General features: G+C 44.3%; 1 long non-coding RNA gene across 1 annotated transcript in view; it reads left to right on the top strand.

Annotated features, from left to right (window-relative positions):
* LOC102243991 overlaps positions 1-21556 on the top strand; it is a 40518-nt gene extending 18962 nt beyond the window's left edge. Inside the window, exon 3 of the long non-coding RNA XR_313308.1 lies at positions 21398-21556. This is a non-coding gene — a long non-coding RNA (uncharacterized LOC102243991). The remainder of the gene's footprint in view (positions 1-21397) is intronic.
* Positions 21557-22050: the final 494 nt, after the last annotated feature.

Genomic DNA, 22050 nt, shown 5'->3' with positions numbered 1-22050 from the left:
AGAGAGTTAGAAACATCGATGAGAGAGATCGATCAGCTGCCTCCAGCACACTCCCTACTGGGGATGTGCCCACAACCAAGGTACATGCCCTTGACCGGAATCAAACCTGGGACCCTTGAGTCCGCTGGCCGACGCTCTATCCACTGAGCCAAACCGGTTAGGGCATGTTATTTAAATTTTTATAAAGCTTTGTGGATTCAAAAAAGATATGTTCTTCCTAAAGTTTCCTGGTTAATGCTGTCTCTATTTTTAATTAGAAGTTTCTTAATTTATTTTTCATAACAGGAATAGTTTTCACAATCCTCATTCATTATTTTATTTTGTTTTATTAAATTTATTGGGGTGACATTGGTTAACAAGATTACATAAGTTTCAAATGTATGGTATTATAACGTATTATCTGTCATTGTGTGCTCAACCAAAGTTTAGTCTCCTCCCATCACCATATACTTGACCCTCTTTACCCTCTCTCATTAATTATTCTAACACTAGAGGCCTGGTGCATGAATTCGTGCAGGGGTGGGGTCCCTCAAGGTGGCCTGCGGGGATTGAGGCCGAAACCCACAGTCCAACGCCGCCTGCAGCTCCTACCTACCACTCTCGCTCATACCGGCCCCACTGCACCTGCCCCGGACTCATGCCCAATCAGTCCCGATTGGGAGAGGCTCACACTACTGCAGCAGCACTCGCTAGCCATGAACACTGCATCTGGCGCCCTCCTGAGGGGAGTGGCCTGCAGGATCTGGGTGAAACTGGCTCTCCAACATCCCTTGAGGGGTCCTGGATTGTGAGAGGGTGCGGACCAGGCTGAGGGACCCCTCCAGTGCACGATCGGGGCCATCAAGGGACCACGGGAGGGCTCCAGGGCATGTCCGGCCCATCTCACTCAGTCCTGATCCACCGGACCCCTGCATAAAGCTAACCTACCGGTAGACTATCTGCCCCTTGGTGGTCAGTACACGTCATAGCCAGCAGTTGAGTGGCCTTAGCATGTCATTAGCATATTACGTTTTGATTGGTTGAACAGCCGGACACTTAGCATGTTAGGCTTTTATTATATAGGATTTTACTCTTGCAACTAAAGATACACAGACTTCAACTGAGTGATAGGAATTCAAAATCCAAAGCACACAAATATGTTGAGGGTTTTTTTTTTCTGTGTTACATTTAAATACTTACCTAATTTGAAAGCACATACTCAGATATTAATAATGACTCTGAGTGATATGTCTTATTATTGACATTGTTATGCTGATTCGATTTAATGGTAACTGCAGTTACTTGCATATTTATCATGCAAGTTCAGGAAGGCAAGAAATGACATTAAAGTTGGTGTTCTACTACTCATTATTGGGCCCAAATGCCAAAAATAGATTTGGGCCCAATATTGTGGCTAAAGCCAATCTTTGCTACATCCTTCCTTCATAGGAAACAGTGATTGAAATGAAGTAAAGGCACTTATGCAAGAAGCAAAGAGTAGCTACCATTAGAAATGGCAGCTAAAATAGGCAGAAGCAACTTATTGTTCAAATTAACTTGGAATGTAGAGTTAGGCCAGGAATAGCATTTGGCTATAGGTCATTGCTGTCAATTAAGGGTAAACTTAAATTAGACTGTTCCTTTATGAAAGCCTGCTAAATATCACACCATTGCTAAGCATTTTCCATGTGCAGCAGAGATATCTGCTAGCTTGATAGGCTCAGCCTGCCCCTACCCCTCTCAGTGACCTTAGTGATTTCCAGAAGGACCCACATGTGTGACTCACGTCTTCCTTCTGTCAAGTGGTGTATGCTTGTGGACACTGTCTATGCAGCTGCTTGGAGAAGGCCCACCATCCAGCATGGATGTGGGGAGAACAGCCAAGCAGAGGCAACAGCACTAAAGACAGCATGAGAGAAAGAGGGAGGAGGTTAGCTAAGGGCAATTTGGAAAGCATCCTGTATGTTAAAGTCAGGACTATGGACACTTCCTGGAGTTCAAGGGAATTAAATGAGGCTGCTAAGCAGGGGACTGAGCAGATTTATATTTCAAGAGAAGAGACATCTCTGGCGGCAGGGAGGAGATTGACTGGATAGGCAAGAAGACCACTCTAGGCAAATAATAATGAGGTAGGTAGGAGTGAACTAGAGAAAAGGGAGCACATTTTAAAAAGTAATGGGGGAGCATTATCTCACTTCGTTGAGGTTCTGTTTCACACCATATGTCAACGGTTTGGCTCAAATAAACTCACAAAAATTAAAAAAAAAAATGCCCTAACCGGTTCGGCTCAGTGGATAGAGCATCGGCCTGCAGACTCAAGGGTCCAGGGTTCGATTCCGGTCAAGGACATGTACCTGGGTTGCGGGCACATCCCCAGTGGGGAGTGTGCAGGAGGCAGCTGATCGATGTTTCTCTCTCATCGATATTTCTAACTCTCTATCCCTCTCCCTTCCTCTCTGTAAAAAATCAATAAAATATATTAAAAAAAAAAGTAATGGGAATATGGGACTCGTGTCTCTCACCAAATACAGCCCTTCAGAGTCAGAGTTGGGGTCATGGGGGTGAGGAAGTAGTGATTGGACATGGCGCCTACTATGCCCAGTTAATGGATGAGGGCTTTGTAATGCATCCCAGGATCTTTATCGAAATAGGATAAAAGTAAGCTGAGATCCGGGGGAGAGAGGCAGTGGTGGGAGGTGGGGTGCATGTCATACACTGACCGGATGTGAGTCGATTCACTGTTGCCTTCCTGGTGGGTCTGGTCAACGTTTGATATTCTGGGATAGCAATTTCCAACCCGTGTGCCACAAGAATTTTTAATGCATGTAATACGTGACTATTGAGTCAGGGCACTGACCTGTTTTCCCTTAGGTTGTCAAATAAAAAATGACAGCTGCCAATACAAGAGCCATCTGATATGAAGGAATCAAAAGTTTACCTGTTTTTTTTTTTATCAGATCAGCAAAAATAAAAAAAAGTAATAAGCTTTTTGGTGTGCCACAGAATTTAGTCATTAGTTTATGTGTGCCATGAGATGACAAAGGTTGAAAATCGCTTTTCTAGGAGAAGTCAATTTGTTTTTCCCCCTCTCCAATGTACCTTTGGTTCCAGAAGCTTCTCCCAGGTAGCCACATGGCTTGTTTCTCATTCCCTTCAGGTTCCTGCTGAAGGTAGGGAGAAAAATAGTGGTGAAAGCTAAAAGGTTGAAATAATAAACCCAAATTACTCTTTTGTTTAGTGTTTGTGGGAAACAAACAAAAAAAAGGGATCAAATCTCTTTGTTTTAAAATGTTAGTTTTATTATTTCTGCTGTTGGGCCTTTATCATTATACTAGAGGCCTGCTGCATGAAATTTGTGCTCTGCGGGGGGGTAGTCCCTCAGCCCGGCCCTCACCCTCTCGCAGTCCAGGAGCCTTCGGGGGATGTTCGACTGACAGCTTAGCACTGCCACGAAGGCAGGAGAGGCTCCTGCCACTGCCGCTGCACTCGCCAGCCGTGAGCCCGGCTTCTGGCTGAGTGGCGCTCCCCCTGTGGGAGCACACTGACCACCAGGGGCAGCTTTTGCATCGAGTGTCTGCCCCCTGGTGGTCAGTGCATGTCATACCAACCGGTCGTTCCGCCATTCAGTGGATTTGCATATTAGCCTTTTATTATATAGGACTAGAGGTCTGGTGCATGAAATTTGTGCATGGGTAGGGTCCCTAGGTCTGGCCAGCAATCAGGGCCGATCTATGGGGCAACTGGTAGGGCAATCGGAGGGCTCCCGCTGGCACCTGCCTTGGCCGGCCTGGTGCTGTCCGCTTTTGGCTGCCACCAGTCGCCTTCCTCTGAAGCAACCGGTGGGGCGATCAGGGGAGGGGGGTTTGGTGCCAGCCCGCTCACTGCCTGGCCCTGCCACTGATCTCCCCACCACCGCCGCTGGTCACCACCCTCTGTGGGGCAATCAGGGGGGGAGCCTCCACTGGCACCCGCCTTGGCTGGCCTGGGGCCTGCAGGCTGGGGGCAGCTCCTGCATTGAGTGTCTGCCCCCTGGTGGTCAGTGTGTGTCTTAGCGACCGGTCATTCCACTGGTCATTCCGCCGTCCGGTCAATTTTCATAGTAGGCTTTTATTATATAGGATTTCATGTGTTCTGTAAGACTTTTTTTTTAATTTTTATTGTATCTTACCTCCTTTCAAGCCTCTGCATCCCATTGGATGACTCTGAAATTTGGTGATCTAGTCTACTCTTGCTAGGTTATTTGAAATAACAAACGACACCCATTACTCCATGGCTTACAACCACAAAGGTTTACTTCTTCTTTATCTTACATGTTACTCAGTGGTTGGCGCTGCTCTACATCTTCATTCTGGGACCTAGGTGGAGGAGGAGCCCATCCATACCTGGGACGGGCTGTTGAGTGTCAGAGGCAAAAGAGCCATGCGTAACTACCTGAAAGCATTCAGAGCTTCTGCTCAGATAAGGCACACAATTCTTCCATGCACATAGTGTGTTGGGCCAAGCAAACCATTTGGCCAAGCCTGAGGTTAGTAGGGTGGGGAGTATCATCACATCATAGGAGAGGGAGCACAGAATGCTAGGGAACAGTAATAAAATCTGCAACACCTGCCTTTTTGTTCTCTTTGAATATTTCTACATAGAATTTCTAAACAAGATCTTTCAGTAATTAATTCAGAGCTGCCCCTGCCTGGTCCCAATTATGATTCATCCAGTTCAAAATAGCTGAGTTGGGTGATGTTCATGCTTTGGTTGTATATGTTCTTGTACATTTTGCATGTAGTTTTGTCTCATCTCAACCATTAGACTGAAGATGATTAAGAGTCTGCTGAAAAAATGAAAAAGACACATAAATACATATCTTGTTTTGCTTACTGTTTAAGGGATTAAAAAAAAAACACTCTCTGAATATCATGCATGAACCAGAGGTCCCTGCTAATTTTGCAATTGCCTATTAGCACATCTGTCTACACTAGTCTGCACTCTGAGGTCGGGTGGGTTGCATCTGTTTTGTTTGCTATTGTGTCCCTGTGACTAGCACAGCACTTGGCATATAATAATCCTTTGATAAAAATGTGTGAAATGAATAAACCAAATAAACTGAAATGAGAATACAAGATTAGGGCCCCAAATAGAACGAACATGATCAAATTAGTACAAGATAAGCTATGGTCCTTAGAAGCCAGTGACCAAATGGAGATACTATTTATACTAAATCAGCAAAGTCTTTGGGGATCATCTGCCTCTTTTGTGTAAAGTCTAATGAACAACAAAGAGCCTGGATAAATAAATGGAAGCTAGCTTTCAAGTCGGGAGTGAACTGGTTTTTTTGCCCTTTTTTTGTTCAAGGGTCCACAGCTAGAGCCCGTCAGGCTGGTAATGATGGTTTCTATTGTATGTCACACCCCTCCAAGAACAGCATCATGTGAGAACCTCCTAAACGTAGAGAACTGGATGAGTATGTCACACCCCTCCAAGAACAGCATCATGTGAGAGCCTCCTAAACGTAGAGAACTGGATGAACGGTGCTGGTGCTGGCCACAAGAGAGTGTGTCATGGTTGGCGTCTTCTGTTGGCAGCCAGCCTCCCTGTATACCCAGAACCACCAGCAGATGTCCTGCCTGGTCTCTGTGGTGAGCCTTCTCTCTGCTTTCTGTTAACTGCTTTTTATCACACAACGTTTTCCCACATGCCAGGCTTCACACCCTGCAGGGCACATTTTCTCTGTCATCTCCCATGATCCAGGACAGCTATGATGTGCTTAGTTATTTATTCCTCCAATAAAGATTTGTCATGTTTACTCTGTGCCCCGTACTGAGACACCAGTAGTAAGCAAAACAAACACAGTCCCTGCCCTCTGGAAGAATTCTGTTGGGAGGACTGTTAATTCAATGAATAACCTCCAAAAATTAGGATTTGGGTTATGCTGACCAAAGTTCATGGTGCCAGAAGGGCCAGTGAAAGAAAATGGACCAAACGTAGCCTACGGAAGCAAGGTTTCCACTTGCTTTGAAGGATGAGTTTTGAAAGATGACTGTGTTCAGTAGACCAAGAACCACAGAGAGAGCCTGTAATTGACCTTAAAGTGAATCTTGGTTCTTTTAATGAGAAGAGGGACCAGAAAAGTCTCTTGTTAAACGTATAGACTGCAGGCTATGCTTCCTGGGGTCGAATCCTCACTGCTATTTATTGGCTGTGGTCTAGTTTTCTCATCTGTAGAATCAGAAAAGTAACAGTACATACTTACTTCATGGGTTATTGTCAGGATTAAATGAATTAATTCATGTAAGTATCTTGTTTAAAGTTAGCCCTTACTGTTATTTACTGGGATATTCAGCAATATCCATTGCACCTCAATTATTTTTCAGATTCAAATATTCTCTGTGAATTAGAACCATGCCAACCCAATGGGCTCTAAGCTGCTAAGCTTTTTTTCTGAAGCATAGTCCCCTTTGACTTTGATTGTTATGCCTGGGTCTTGTGTAGATGGCATATGAGAATTTGGCCAAGTTTCACATGACCATTGGGGATGTACTGCTCCAAGCCACATAATATAGTTTGAGTTGTATAATGTGCAGTAGTCCCCCTAATCTGTGGTTTTGCTTTCCATGGTTTCAAACCACGGTTGCAACCATGGTTTGAAAATATTAAATGGAAAGTTCCAGAAATAAACAATTCATAAGTTTTAAATTGTATGCTGCTCTGAATAGCGTGAAAAATGTCATGCCATCCAGCTCCTTCCCACCTGGGATGGAATCATCCCTTTGTCCATTGTCTCCACACTGTATAGGCTCCCTGCACCTTAGTCCAGTGATGGCGAACCTGTGACACGCGTGTCAGAGGTGACACGCGAACTCATTTTTTTGGTTGATTTTTCTTTGTTAAATGGCATTTAAATATATAAATATCAAAGATATAAATCTTTGTTTTACTATGGTTGCAAATATCAAAAAATTTCTCTATGTGACACGGCACCAGAGTTAAGTTAGGGTTTTTCAAAATGCTGACACGCCGAGCTCAAAAGGTTCGCCATCACTGCCTTAGTCCCCCAGTAACCTTGGTTACCAGATTGATTGTTGTGGTATCTCAGTGCTTGTGTGCAAGTAACCCTTATTTTACTGTTATAATTGTTCTATTTTATTGTTAGTTATTCTTGTTAATCTCTTCACTATATCTAATTTATAAATTAAACTGTATCATAGGTATGTATATATAGGGAAAAACATAGTATATATAGGGTTTGGTGCTATCCACGGTTTCAGGCATCCACTGGGGTCTTGGAATATATCCTCCTGGGGTTATGGGGGGACTATCCTATGTTTTTTTCTTAATCTCATAAGAGACACCATAGATAACATGACTACATTGATAGGACTAGAGACCTTGAATTTAAGAAAGCAAATCACAGACTCATTTTAAGGTTGACACACAGATCTTTGTAGTGTCTTATATTCAATCCATTTTAATTGCATCTTTTCCTCTCATTTGACAACATAATCCCTTCAATCTCAGGGCCACGCAGCATCTTAAGTCATAGAACTTTCCTTCGCTGTTTAATGAGGATCTTTGTGATTAGATTTCGGGGAGAGCTTTGAAGTTTCTTTTCCATAAAAGGAGCACTGAAAAAGATGTACAGGGCATAATTGAATGGTCTCAGGTTGCTGTAGAGAGTAGAAGCAAAAAACTGCAAAATATACAAATAGACCTGACAGAAAAGAAGAAAACTCGAAAAGAAGAACACACCTTTTAAGTTATTTATTTATTTTTGTAAATTATACTGTACTCCAGAATATCATCCAGTTTTAGTTTTCTAACTGCCCATCCTCCCCGCTTGCCAATCTTCTCGATTTTCAAAGTATTCCAGAATTTTCTTCATAGAAAAAACTGCAAAATATACAAATAGACCTGACAGAAAAGAAGAAAACTCGAAAAGAAGAACACACCTTTTAAGTTATTTATTTATTTTTGTAAATTATACTGTACTCCAGAATATCATCCAGTTTTAGTTTTCTAACTGCCCATCCTCCCCCCTTGCCAATCTTTTTGATTTTCAAAGTATTCCAGAATTTTCTTTATAGCTATTAAAACACACACACACACATACACACAAACGGGCGCGCGGGCGCCCGCACCATAGGTTTGATACCAATTTTATTTACATCTACATACAGATATATAGAAAAAATACTCTACCACATTACTCATGGTTTTCTGTGGGTTCTGGATTAAGTGAAGCCTTTGTTTTTGTTGTTATAGTTTTTCCAGTTATAATTTTAGTTTTATAATAAAAATCTGTGGTGTTGGTTTTCTAAGTGGTTCGAGAAAATAGTTCTTAGTCCTAAGCAATCTCATTTAAATATAATTCAAAACTAAGCCAATCAAAAGGTTAGCTGGTAAAAGAAATACTAGTTTTTCTTGGAAAATTCCCCAGTTCCAATATGCTTTGCTTGACAAGGGTGAACTTATTATATCTACTACTTGCCTTTATATGCGTCTTAAAGTCTTACCCCTGGGTTGATTCATTAGTGAGACCAAGTTGAAATTTCCCTGGTAAAAGAGAATTCCACTGCTCAGCAGGCTAGCTTCAGACTGGCTACATTAACTACCTATCCCCAACCCAGCCAAAGAGTCAATAAAAGATGGTGGAATAAGACAAGTCATAAATCTGACTTCTATTTCCAAAATCACTTCCATTCTGGGCTGACCTCACATTGGCGGTCTGATTTGATTACAAGGTCATTTCTCCATATGTTGTACTCAGCAGTTTGAAAGGTACAATGTGTTGGTTAAAATCTGATCCTTGGGGTATATTTGCTCATTTTACAAGCAGCTCCTCAATTTGACATAATTCAATCCAGTGGGAACCCAACATCCTAACCCTCAGAGTCGTCCCACCCTGTTGTCTGGAGCCTGACAGCCTGCTTGGAGCCCTGCTATTGGTGCTGGGGCTGAGCTCCCCACGACCTCATTGCCACTCAGACCTTTAATAACAATCTACAAGGAAGTCTTTGTGCTCTAAAATGAGCTCTCGTGTGTGTGTGTGTGTGTGTGTGTGTGTGTGTGTGTGTGTGTGTGTGTGTAGAGAAACACTCAACCTAAAGAAATGATTGAAAAATGTTTTCTTAGCCGCAGAATAGTCATTTTCATAATAATAGCATTATTTCCATTACTCAGAACTTTAAAACCACTTTTTAAAGCAACAGATCTCATTGAGTTTAATTCCAGAGCTGAAAAGAACCAGGTACATTAGGGATTTTATCTAGAAAATGAAGAAGAGATGGAGGCCCAAAGAGAACCAATTGGATTAGCCCAAGTCACATGGGTAGCTCCTAACAGAACTGGGATAAAAACCTTAGGTCTTGCCCTGACTGGTTTGGCTCAGCGGAGAGAGCTTCGGCCTGTGGACTGAAGGGTCCCAGGTTCGGTCCCGGTCAGGGGCATGTACCTTGGTTGCGGGCACATCCCCAGTGGGGGGTGTGCAGGAGGCAGCTGATCGATGTTTCTCTCTCAACAATGCTTCTAACTCTCTATCCTTTCCCTTCCTCTCTGTAGAAAATTCAATAAAATATATTTAAAAAAACAAACAAACAAAAAAAACACCTTAGGTCTTCTGTTAATGCCCAATGCCCTTTTCACTGCCTCATTCTGCCCTTTTAATCCCCTTATCAATGCTGGCTGAGGGACTTTTGCATTCCCTGTTATTAATAACTAGAGGTCCGGTGCACGTAATTCATGCTCGGGTATGGTCCCTAGGCTTGGCCTGCAATCAGGGCTATCTTCCCCAGCTGTCCAAAGCCAGCCCTGCCCCTCGCCACCACCCACCCCCAGTTCCCCGTTCGCCATCAGGTGATCGGTGCCTGATGGCCGGGGGAAGGGACCAAGAGGTTGGCTGTTCCTGCCCGCTCGCTGGCCCCGCCCCCGCCCTGGGTGACCATCAGGCAATCGGAGCCTACCAGCAGGGGGAAAAGGACCAAGAGGTGGTCAGTGTGCCTCATAGTGACTGGTCCAGCGGTCGTTCTGGTTGTTCTGCCATTAGGGTTAATTTGCATATTACCCTTTTATTATATAGGATAGAGGCCTGGTGCACGGGTGGGGGCCAGCTGGCCTGCCCTGAAGGGGGCCCCAGTTGGGGTGGGGGGTTCCTCTGGGAGGCAGGGCCGGCCTGGGTGAGGGGCCGCTGAGGGTTTGCAGGGCAGCCATGCCCCCGGCTTTGTCAGGAAGGATGTCCGGAATGACATCCGGAAGATGTCTGGTCTATCCGGTCTAATTAGCATATTACCCTTTTATTAGTATAAATGATCACTGCCATTTATTGAGCCCTATCCAGTGCCTGATGCTGTGTATCACACTCAATCTTGACAACAACCTGGTGAAGTAAGTCCTGTTATTATCCCATTTTATAGCTGAGAAAATTGAGTCCCAGAGTGAATAAGTAACTGACCCAGCATTTTAAATGACAGTGAGTACAAGGCAGAACTGGGATCTAAATCAAGTTCTTTCTGACCTCAGAACCTTAGCTTTTAACTATTTAGTACCGTGGTTGGACTTCTCAGAACCTTCTTTTCTTGGCCAAAGACATAATGGAGGCTTTTTTCTAAGTCTGGAATGATAGTTGCTAAAGACAACATTTAATAAGCCAGGGGTGGCTGGGCAAAGGCCTCTTGTCTGGGAAAGACAAGAATGTGGGGCCCACATGGACCCGCCTGTGGAATCCAGGCGGCATAGCACATCGTAAATCCCCTCTTACACATGCCTCACCACCGGCTCAAAGTGGGTTTGTAGTGTATTTGGTTTGTTTTTAAAGAGAGTGTGAGCTAAAGGCTGTCATTTAAAATTGCCCAGAACCCAGTCACAAGAACAGGTGGGCCGAGATTGAAAACAGTGTAAACGGGAGGCTGAAGTCCCCAGAGCAAACACTGTGGAGTGATTATTTTGTTTGAGAACGGGGTGACCCTGGGGGCATTTTAAAGCAGTGATTCCCGCCCCCCCTCCTCCAACTGCAATTAAAACGTAAATTTCTCTACTCACATTTGTTTAACACTCATGACTTTCCAGGAAAATGCCTTTTCTTTTTTTTTTATCTTTTTTTTAAAATTAAGCAATGGATCCCTTGCACAGGAGAAGAGCAAATTTAAAGTTTGGTTCTTATCAATACTGAAGAAGGCCTGCAAAGCTCTATTTCCTTTTCCTTCATAAATGTTAAAACTGTTATAAGAGCCCCTTTATAGGATAATTTTTTTGTTTTTAAAAATTACCTGACATTCTTTCCTGAAACTTACTTATTAAAACCCAAATTAAGAAAAGATCATTAACCCTTTGGAGAGCACATTTATCTGCTGTGGAAAAGCCCTTTATCAGTAGGTGGCGCTCTAAGAATGGGATTACCGCACTGTGGGGACAAGGAATTCCAGCCAGAAAGCAAGATCCCACCCTTCCTTGGGCATCTTCCTAAAGGAAACAGCTTCGCCTCGCCCCCTTACAGGGCGGGTCTTCCCTAGCCGCCCAGCTCCGCATCTGCTGTTTGAGCTCACCTCCCACCCTTCTTAGAATCACAGACTGTGAAGGCTAGAAAGGACCTCTTATGTAATGGCTTAGCTCACAGCCCCTGGGTCCTGGAATCACAGGATCTCTAAAGCTCCGAGGATCTGAAATGAAGGACTGAAATAAAGTTGAGATCTGAAATGAAGAACTGATCCCCAAGGTCACCCAGCTAGTTCTTAGCTCTGCCAGGACAAGAGCCCCAGTAGGATTTCTCCGCATCCAGTGCTTCCCAGCCTATTGGTGATCATCATGGGGGCATGGAGGAGAGTGAAGAGATACCAGCTGAGTGCACGGAGGCAGTGGCCTGCCTGGTGGCAGACAGGGTGCAGGCAGAGCTCACTGACCATGGGTGGGGTCGTTAAACATCTAGAATTTTCTTTTTTGACTCTACACTCGTGACTGCCACTCCAGCAGGACTGATTACACATGTCAGGTGCTGAGTCTTTCTGTCCAAGCTAATTTCCTCAGGTCTAATTTATACCAACCCAACCACCATTTCCCCATCATTCAGATTCAACATGCTAGAGATTTATTTTATTTTTATTTTAGAGAGCGAGGAAGGGAGACAGAGAGAAACATTGATGTGAGAGAGATATACATTGAGTGGTTGCATCCCATGGAAACTGCAACCTAGGTATGTGCCCTGACCGGAATTGAACCTGCAACTTTTTTGGTGTATGGCATGACACTCCAACCAACTGAGCCACACTGGCCAGGGCAAATTCATAGAGTTCTTACTGGCTAGTCCCTTTAGCATGGATTCAACGTGAACTTGGAAATGTTCCGGGGTCCAGGATAAAGAAGTGAACAAAAGAGACAAAACCCCTGCTCTCATGAAGGAAATAGAAAGGAAGAAGAAAAAAAAAAGCCAAAAAGAAAGATTATCAAGTGTTAGGGAGGGACTGGAAATTGGGTCTGGGAAAGGCTCAGAGAGAAAGTCACTTTCAAGCTAAGACTGAAGAAAAGGAAGGAGCTAATTGTAAAGCTATGGAGAGGAAGAACATTCGAGGCAAAGGGAACAGCAGGTGTAAAGGCCCTGAGTCAGGAGTAGGCTTGGAATCTTAGGAACGTCTAAAAGGCCAATGCATTATTTCTAAATTCTTACCAAGTGCAGGTATTTTTCTTCATTAATGTTTTTCTACTCCCTCATTCATTTCTGTTGTCATTTTTTAAAGACTAACCAGATCCCTAAACCTGGATTCTTACAATTCTCATCTAACTAGTCTCTTCACCCTGAATCTCTTTCCCAGGCTGCCAGATGTTTAACTAAGCGCTGTGTTTGAGACATGACAAGTAAATGCAATGTGGCACCATGGATTAGGTCCTGGAAAAGATATCGGACATTAATGAAAGAGCTATTGAAATCCAAATCATGCCTGGCATTTAGTTAACGGTAATGTAGCAATGTTGTTGCTTAGTTGTGATAAATATAGGATGTCAGCAACAGGAAACACCGTGTGAGGGGTATATGGGGACTCTATGTATCATCTTTGCAACTCTCCTGTCAATGTAAATTGATTCCAAAATAATTTTATTTTTAAAAGATTCTATTTTTGATATGTCGCTTCTCTGTTCTAGAATTTGAATCACTTCCTAGTACTATTAGGATGAAGTCCAAACCCCTTACCCTCACATGTAAAGAGACATATAGATCAGTGATGGCAAACCTATGACACTCGTGTCAGAGGTGACACGTGAACTCATTTTTTTGGTTGATTTTTCTTTGTTAAATGGCATTTAAATATATAAAATAAATATCAAAAATATAAATCTTTGTTTTACTGTGGTTGCAAATATCAAAAAATTTCTATATGTGACACGGCACCAGAGTTAAGTTAGGGTTTTTCAAAATGCTGACATGCTGAGCTCAAAAGGTTCGCCATCACTGATATAGATAGTCACACATTCATTCAACAAATACTTTTTTGCATCACCTACAGCATCCCAGACACTGCTAGACACTGAGTGGTGAACAAGATTGACACAGTCTTGCTCAGGTGGCTTATCCGACTGGTGGGGGGCTCTAGCAAGTAAACAAGCAATGGGTGGCAAGGGGGTGGGCACTAAAATGGAGAGACAGTACAAAGGGCCATGGGAATCCATTAGAGCACTCAGGGAAGGCATCCTGGCTGAAGTGATGTCCAAGCTGAAACTGGACAGATGAGCAGGAGCAAGGAGTTGAGCAGGGTAGAGAAAGAGGGATAAGGAGAAAGTTCCTGCATGCAGTCAAGGTCTACTCTTCCCAAAGACTCCTCTTGAGCCAAACTAGAGGACTTACTGCCTTTGGGATCCGCATTGTTCACTTCGCTTTTGTGGCCTTGCTCATTATTTCTCTACTTTACCTGTTGGGGTCCCATCTCACTCTTTCCAGGCTCAGCCTTCCAAACCTGGATAATCTTTTAAGGCCCAGTAAAAATGCCGTTTCTTTCTGGAAATCTTGGGCAGTAACCCCATTTTCACGTGATCATTCCTGACTTTAAGTCTTATAACATTATTGACTACTAGAAGGCCCAGTGCATGAAATTCATGCACTTGGGGTGGGGGTGGGGGGTCCCTCAGCCCGGCCTGTGCCCTCTCACAGTCCAGGAGCCCTCGGGGGATGTCTGACTGACAGCTTAGGCCCACTCCCTGCAGCAGTTGGACATCCTTAGCGCTGCTGCGGAGGCAGGAGAGGCTCCCGCCACCACCCCTGCACTCGCCAGCTGTGAGCCTGGCTTCTGGCTGAGCAGCACTCCCCCTGTGGGAGCACACTGACCACCAGGGGGCAGCTCCTGCATTGAGCATCTGCCCCTGGTGGTCAGTGCGCATCATAGCGATCAGTTGTTCCACCATTCGGTCAATTTGCATATTAACCTTTTATTATATAGGATGTGTTTCATTTGCTTTTTTTTAAAAAAAGATATATTTTTATTGATTTCAGAGAGGAAGGGAGAGGGAGAGAGATAGAAACATCAATGTTGAGAGAGAATCACTGATCGGCTGCTTCCTGCATGCCCCGCAATGGAGATTGAGCCCACAACATGGGCATATGCCCTGACTGGGAATTGAACTGTGACCTCCTGGTTTATAGGTCAATGCTTGACCACTGAGCCATGCCAGCCAGGCTCATTTGCTTTTTAAACATGTTGTACTTTGATTTGCTCCTTATCTTTGACTTGGCTGTGTGCTGCCACAACACTGTTGTGAGCTGCAGAAAACAGGAGCTGTGCCTTTCTTACCCACCCACACACAGTGCTCTGCAGATGGCTGAGGGGTGCCAAGTCCGCCTCCTGGGACTCGGGGCAGCCAGAGTCCTTCCACCACCGCGGGCGCAGGGAGGCGGTGCAGCGGGCCGCAGTGAGAAAGGCAGTTTCCTCATCTGCCAAATGGCCATAGGAAAATCTGCCTCCTGGGAGATCGGTAAGGGTGACGTGAGATACTGTAACTACAGTCCTTAGTTAGGGTCTGACTCCATTGTCACCAGTTAATAAGAGGTGATAGTGATTTTGTTGTTACTGGAAAGACCCTTGGACTTCTAGCTCAGCTTTTGGCTCTGCTACGTATTAGCTTTGTGACTGTGGACAAGTCATCTAACTGGGTTCCTGCGTCTCTCTTTTCTCATCTGGAAAATGGGTCAGTAATAACTCACCTCCCAGGCTAATTTTAAAGGCCCAAACTGATATTCATGGATGTGCAGTCAGTTCTGCAAAGGGTCTCAACCATGTGGGCACAATAATCGCGAAGCAGTTTTACTTTTGCAGTCATTGCTCACAACTGTGCTATTCCTCCTTTCAGCCCAGGTAGGGCTCCCTTGGCGATGTCTTGGGTCGATTTAATACCTTTTAGTTTGTGCTTTCCTGATGACATATAATGTGGACCATCTCTTTCTATGCTTATTTGCCACCTGCATGTCTTCTTGGATAGGTGTCTGTTAAGGTCTTTGGACCATTTTTAAATTGAGTTGTATGTGTTCTTACTCTTGAGTTTTATGAGTTCTTGGAATATTTTGGACAATGGTTCTTTATCAGATGTGTCTTTTGCAAAAATGTCTTCCAGCCCACAGCTTGTCTCCTCATTCCCTGGACTTTTTTTTTTTCAGCGCAGAGTTTTTTATTTTAACGAAGCCCAGGCTACCAGTTATTTCTCTCCTGGATCATATCTTTGGTGTTGTATCTGAAAAGGCATCACCAGCATACTCAAAGTCATCTAGGTTTTTTCTTATGTTATCATCTAGGAGTTTTATAGTTTTGCATTTTAAATTTAAGTCTGTGATTCCTTCTGAATCAGTTTTTGTGAAGGTGGTAACGTCTGTATCTAGATTCATGTTTGTCTGTGATGTCAGTTGTCTGGCACCATTTGTTGAAAAGATCATTTTTGCTCCATTGTATTGCCTTTGCTCCTTTGTTGACTCTATTTATGTGTGTGTGTAGGGGGGGGGGCGGGGAGGGGAGAGTATTATTTTCATCACTGCCTTACAGATAAGAAAACTGAACAACTGGCAAGAGGTTAAGTAACTTTCCCAATGTCACACAGCTATTAAGTAGCAGAGCCAAGATTTAATAATAAGAGTTAATAAGAGCTAACAAGTAGCAGCCTGGTGCCGACATCCCTGCCCTTCACTACTGTGCAAAACTGCTTGTCTAGATAAATAGACCCAGTATGGGTCCCGGTGTCATTTTTGAGGAGTTGCACCTTTGTTGCACTGCCTATATTTGTATTTCTGGGTATGGAAAATAAATCTCTACTTGCTTATATTTCTTATTACATGTGAAGAATAAACCTCTGTTTCTTTAAGACATTATTATTCAGGTTTTCTGCCATGTGTAGCAGACATGTTATGCAGGCTATAGGGTAGCGAAACCCTCAAAACATGTTCAGGTACCTTTGTAGTACATCCCCCTTTTCAGGTGTTAGCTCAATGAGGACAGAAACCTTAGTACAATGCCTGGTATATATCAGATGCTCAATAAATATGTTTGAGTAGCTGAATAAGTCAATAAATTATTTTATTTTTTTAAAATATATTTATTGATTTTTTACAGAGAGGAAGGGAGAGGGATAGAGAGTTAGAAACATCGATGAGAGAGAAACATCGATCAGCTGCCTCCTGCACTCCCCCTACTGGGGATGTGCCCGCAACCCAGGTACATGCCCTTGACTGGAATCGAACCCAGGACCCTTCAGTCCACAGGCTGACGCTCTATCCACTGAGCCACACCGGTTAGGGCTCAATAAATTATTGATAGCTAAGGCTGCGATAAATTCTATCTCCTCTTCATGCTCTTTTTTTTGGCATCACACCAATTTGTATTCTCAGTGTGTAGGTGAGCAAAGAGGGAGGGCAGGAGTTCTCTACTCCATGGTCATGTCAGTCTAACCTGACATTCAAAAATGTACTGTGAATAAATCATCAAGTCCACGAACTGTTGAGAGGTAAGTGTACTTTTGGGGTTTTTTTTTGTTTCCCTTTCAATTTTTCTGTCCCTTTTCAGCCCTGTCTTTAGCTATCAGTTTCTTACTACATTTTAATTCCAGACTCCCTTGAACATCAATTTATCCTTCTGATTTATGTATCTCATATGTGCTCTTTTCTTCTTCCTTGTCTCTCCTTATTTCCCTGGACATCCTGCACGTTTCCTCTCCACTTCTGGTAGAGTGATTTCTCTAAGGTATAGAGAACTGTTTGCTACTCTATAATGTACCCTGCTTGTGCCATCCTCGCCACTCATTTCAATTTCCTGGTGTGATTTATCCAGCAATCAGACCATTGCCCAAAATTGGCTTTGCAGAAAAGCTTAATGCGTTTATCTTACCCCTTCAGGGACCGCTCCTGATTATCATCCAGAGAAGCTCAGGTCTCCGTTTTGCTGATCCTTGGGCCACCCCAGCCACATGAGCCATTTTGTGTATTACCAAATTGAGCTATTAATTCCCAGAGTAATGTGCAGTATGTGGAAGGAGTCACGTGCCTCTGTCGGCAGGAGGGGCTCCTGCTTCTTCCTCATAATACAGCTGGCTTGTTCTCCCGTGATGCAGGGGAGGGGACATTGGAAAACGGGTGAGCTAGACACAGGGGTCCTCAAACTACGGCCCGCGGGCCACATGCAAATACAAATATTGTATTTGTTCCCGTTTTGTTTTTTTACTTCAAAATAAGATATGTGCAGTGTGCATAGGAATTTGTTCATAGTTTTTTTTAAAACTATAGTCCGGCCCTCCAACGGTCTGAGGGACAGTGAACTGGCCCCCTGTTTAAAAAGTTTGAGGACCCCTGACTAGAGCCTAGGCTCATCTCATTGAGATGCTGGTCTTGAGCAAGTCATTGGTCCTCTTTGGGCCTCAGTTTCCTAACCCCTGGAGAGTTGAACTCAATGGACCCTAACACATCACCCAGCCTTGTAATTTATGGTTTTACAAATACGAAATGGCCACAAAGCTTTTAAATATCCATATGACAAATACAGCCTCAATCAAATGTTAGGGAAAAGGCTCAGATTCTTCCCATAAACATCTATACTAATAAAAGGGTAATATGCTAGCCCTGACCGGTTTGGCTCAGTGGATCTAGCGTCAGCCTGCAGACTGAAGGGTCCCAGGTTCGATTCCGGTCAAGGGCATGTACCTGGGTTGCGGGCACATCCCTGGCAGGGGGCGTGCAGGAGGCAGCTGATCGATGTTTCTCTCTCATCGATGTTTCTAACTCTCTATCCCTCTCCCTTCCTCTCTGTAAAAAATCAATAAAATATATATTTTAAAAAAAGGGTAATATGCTAATTAGACCAGGTCAACCGGCCATCTTCTGGATGTCTGACTTCCTTCCGGACAAAGCCTTGGTGGTGGGGGCCGAGGCAGAGGCAGTTAGGGGTGAGATCAGACTGGCAGGGGAGGGCAGTTGGGGGCGAGATCAGGCCATCAGGGGAGGGCAGTTGGGGGCCAGATCAGGCCGGCAGGGGAGGGCAGTTGGGTGTGACCAGGCTGGCAGGGAGGGCAATTGGGAGCATTAGGCAGGCAGGCAGGTGAGTGGTTAGGAGCCAGTGGTCCTGGATTGTGAGAGGGATCCCAGATTGGAGAGGGTGCTGGCCAGGCTGAGGGACACCCCCCCTTTGTGCATGAATTTTGTGCACCGGGCCTCTAGTCTATATATATAAGGGCCTAAGCGACCGTCCGACCATTTGACTGTTTGACCAGTAGCTATGATGCATACTGACCACCAGGGGGCAGACGCTCAATGCACAGGCATGGAAACATGGAACACACTGATGAATCTCAGAGGGAAGGTGGGAAGAGATTAACCAAAGATCTTATATGCATACTAGAGGCCCGGTGCACTGCACCAGTGGGGTCCCTCGGCCTGGCCTGCAGGGATTGGGCCAAAACCAGCAGTCTGACATCCCCCAAGGGTTTCTGGACTGTGAGATGGCACAGGACAGGCCGAGGGACCCCACTAGTGCATGAATCTGTGCACCGGGCCTCTAGTTAATTATAAAATTAATCATATTCAATCTCAAAGGTCAAGTTCAAAAAAGTAGACTATAAGAATCAGATAACAAGTAACATCGGAATTCAGGATTCAAGCTTAGAGCCATGGCAGGAAGCAAAAACAAAGGAATCAAGTCCAGCCAGTGATGTGAGTGAGGCACAGGGGGGAGCTTCTAGGAGGCGAAGTGAGATTTTATGTATTTCCTTGTTCTGCTGACTGTGCCCTCTCATTTCCCGACCCCTACTCTCTGCTCTCCTTCCTCTTGTCCAACAAGTATTTGTTTTATATTTGTTACTTTTGTTTTATAAAAATATATTTTTAATATTTTTGTAGGAAATTTAAAAAATAAGAAAGCATGCATTGCTTTCTTATTTTTCTCGCATGATCATATTCAGGTATGTTCAGTTTTCCTGAGCTATAGTCATCTCATCGATAGGCAGCTGCAAATGCTGCAGTCCCAGGTCACCAGGTGAGTGAGCGCCTGACACTCTCTGCTTCATGGTTTCCTCCAGGCAGTGATGCCAGCGGGTGGAGCAGGCGGAATATCACAGATATGCAACCACAGGACTCATGGTCTACATGGACTCCCTCTGAAGTCAGTAACAGACATGAGAACATTTAGAAGCTCTACAGCGCACAGGCTCATTTTAGGCCATTTACACATCACTCACTGTGTTCTCTTTGCTACACAAACCTCTCCCAGACGCCCTCCCCAACCATCCCCCAAGGTGGAGCCAGTTAGACCACACATGCCCCTTTGTCTTCACTTGCATGGAGTTGCCTCATCATGAAATAGGGATCCCTGAAATGAGTCTCTTATGAGGGTTAATTAAATGTGCCAGGGTGCCCAGATATCTGGTCAAACATTATTCTGGATGTTTCAGTGAAGCTATTTTTTGGAAGAGATTAACATTTAAATCGGTGGACTTTGAGTAAAGCAGATTACTCTCCATAAGGTGGGTGGGCCTCATCCAATCAGTTGAAGGCTTTAATAGAACAAAGACCTACCTCCCCCGCACCTCCCAGCAAGAGGAAACTCTGCAGTCAGATAGTCTTCAGTCTCGGACTGCAGCTCTTCTTGTCTCCAGCCTGCTGGCCTACCCCATCAGATTTTGGTTTTGCCAAGCCTCCATAATGGTGTGAGCCAAATCTCTCTCTGTATATACATATCCTGTTGATTCTGTTTCCCTGACTAATACAGATTCCTGTGGCCGGTCTTGCACACGGAAAGCCCTTAGGCAAACAGAAAGAGAATGAGCCTGGCCTTGAAGTGCAGGAGCAGATAATGGAATATTACCTGGTGCAGAATTTCAAGGCTTGGAACCAGGACCTTAAGCTTAGATGACTTGACTGGCTAAAGAAGCAGAGCTGTGGCCTTACATGGTCATATCAGTTTCTAGCTGAGGATATAGAAAGAATCGAATCTGTGATTCTGTGCTCCTCTGACCTGGCAGATACTTCACTCAGCTAAGTCTGGGTGCACCTCTCTGGGATAAGAGAGAATGGGGGCCAAGTCCATTCATTTGTACCCTGTCCTGTTCATAGTTTTTGTGCTACTTCAGGAGTGATCCCAAGGAGAAGGACATTTGAACTGAGTCTCTGGGGTCATTCTTCCCTAGTCTAGAACCCAAGCCCAATGTTATGGTCTGGCCCAGCACAGGTGGTAATGCCAAGTGCTGCCCATGTCGGTCTCATGCACTGGCTGCTCTTGGCCACCTTGCCCCCTTGGCCATAAAGATGTCAACATTTCTTAGTCTCCAGTTTCCATCTCCTTATTTTACCTGTTTATTGACCAGGTCTTTGTGTCTTGACCTATTGCCTTAAATTCACAGAGTCCATATCTACATTTTATTCCTGAATCTGTTCTCTCCTCTAATATGATTGATTCTTACTCTGATCAAGGATGTTCATTCAACAGTGCAAAGAAAAGCAGAAAAATAACCTGTAATTCTACTATATAGGGGGCTCCTATTAATAACTGGGCCGAGGCAGCAAGGTAAATGGCGGTGCTCATTTACTGAGATTGGAAGATTAGGGGAAGAGCACATTTCAGAGATGGATATCAGAGTGCAGGGGAAATTAAGAATTCTATTTTGAACAAGTTTGAAATGCCTAATAGATCTCCAAGTGCAGAAGTAAAGTAAGCAGTTTGATATAGGAGACGGGAGTTCAGGAGAGAAATCCAAATTGGAGGTAGAACTTAGAAGTCATTAGGATGTAGGTAAAATTTAAAGCCATGGTTGGCGTGTATGTAGGAGGCAACCGATCGATGTGTGTCTCTCTCTCCCCCTTCCTTCCGTTCTCTCTAAAAATCAATGGAAAAATATCCTCAAGCGAGGATTAATAATAACAGTAAGAAAGATGTTTATAACAATATCCTTCTATACCAATAATTGTTTGCATTTCTAAATATTTCCTTAGGTTAAAATCCTGAGTGAAATTAGTGGACCGAAGGATATGAACTTTTGCAAGGCTGTTGCCAAGCTGTTTGCCAGTCTTCATTTCTACCTGCCGAGTATTAGAAATCATTACGCGCCCCTTTCCCATCTTAGCATTGACTGCTATAAAAAAAATTTCAACTGGAATTTGAAAAGTGGAAAATAGTTTCTCATTGTTGTTTTGATTTTGTTAGAAAACTGATCAGGGAACTTGAATCCAAGCAAAAATACGCATTGACCAACATGTGCCTTAACAGTCCACTCGTTGGGCCCTTCAACATGGCAGGTGAAATGCCGAGGTGCTGACCCTCACAGCAGCACTGCAAGGGGGTGTTTCCAAACACAGCTTCAGAGACCTGTCTTCCTTTTAGAACCTTCCAGCTTGAATTCTTGGAGACTCAATCCGTCCACATCAAGGTCTCGGCAAAGAGGAGAGGCCAAGGAGACACTGCAGTCTGTCCCTACGTACCAGAGAGTGAGTTCTAGCCCCAGCTCGGGATTTCTCCTGTTTCCTCCAGTCCCTTCCGTGACTTTTCCTGTCCGCTGAAAGAGAACATGCCCGAGGCCACAGAAAGCAGCAGGAAGGCGGCAGCCAGCTCCTTGTCCCAGCCCAGCCCCTTCTTCTTTTTCCGAGGC

Source organism: Myotis brandtii, unplaced genomic scaffold (assembly GCF_000412655.1).
Source record: "Myotis brandtii unplaced genomic scaffold, ASM41265v1 scaffold155, whole genome shotgun sequence".
Classification (NCBI taxonomy): Eukaryota; Metazoa; Chordata; class Mammalia; order Chiroptera; family Vespertilionidae; genus Myotis; species Myotis brandtii.
The sequence above is the reverse complement of the archived record's forward strand: the minus strand, read 5'-3'. Positions and strand labels throughout refer to the sequence as shown.